Source organism: Eimeria mitis, genomic scaffold (genome assembly GCF_000499745.2).
Source record: "Eimeria mitis Houghton genomic scaffold, Emh_scaff2168, whole genome shotgun sequence".
Classification (NCBI taxonomy): Eukaryota; Apicomplexa; class Conoidasida; order Eucoccidiorida; family Eimeriidae; genus Eimeria; species Eimeria mitis.
In genome coordinates, this window is record NW_013570494.1 from 3,817 (window position 1) to 4,105 (window position 289).

The 289-nt window shown below is 44.3% G+C and overlaps 1 protein-coding gene across 1 annotated transcript in view; it reads right to left on the reverse strand.

Moving 5' to 3' along the window:
* EMH_0049700 (uncharacterized protein) overlaps positions 1 to 289 on the reverse strand; it is a gene marked incomplete at both ends in the record, with an annotated part of 5,050 nt that overhangs the window by 1,146 nt on the left and 3,615 nt on the right. The gene's annotated exons all lie outside the window — the stretch shown is intronic.

Below are 289 nucleotides of genomic sequence, written 5' to 3' on the forward strand. Positions count from 1 at the left end.
AAAACACCAACGCAATAGCCAGGGAACAAACAAAACCCTTAACAACCCTTAAACACACCATTAACGCGGAGCTATCTGCTTCATGCACAAGTGTCCAACCCCACACCTTCTAAGAACGTACATACACCCCACAACCATTATAATAATGATTATTATTATTATTATAATTATCAAGAACAAGGGCAAATAAAGCCTTAGAAGCACGGCAGGAATGCACGTTTCATTCAGGGCCTTCGTACCGCAGCTGAGGCTCATCCATATTGGCCCAGTCGTTGAACGGCAGCCGCAC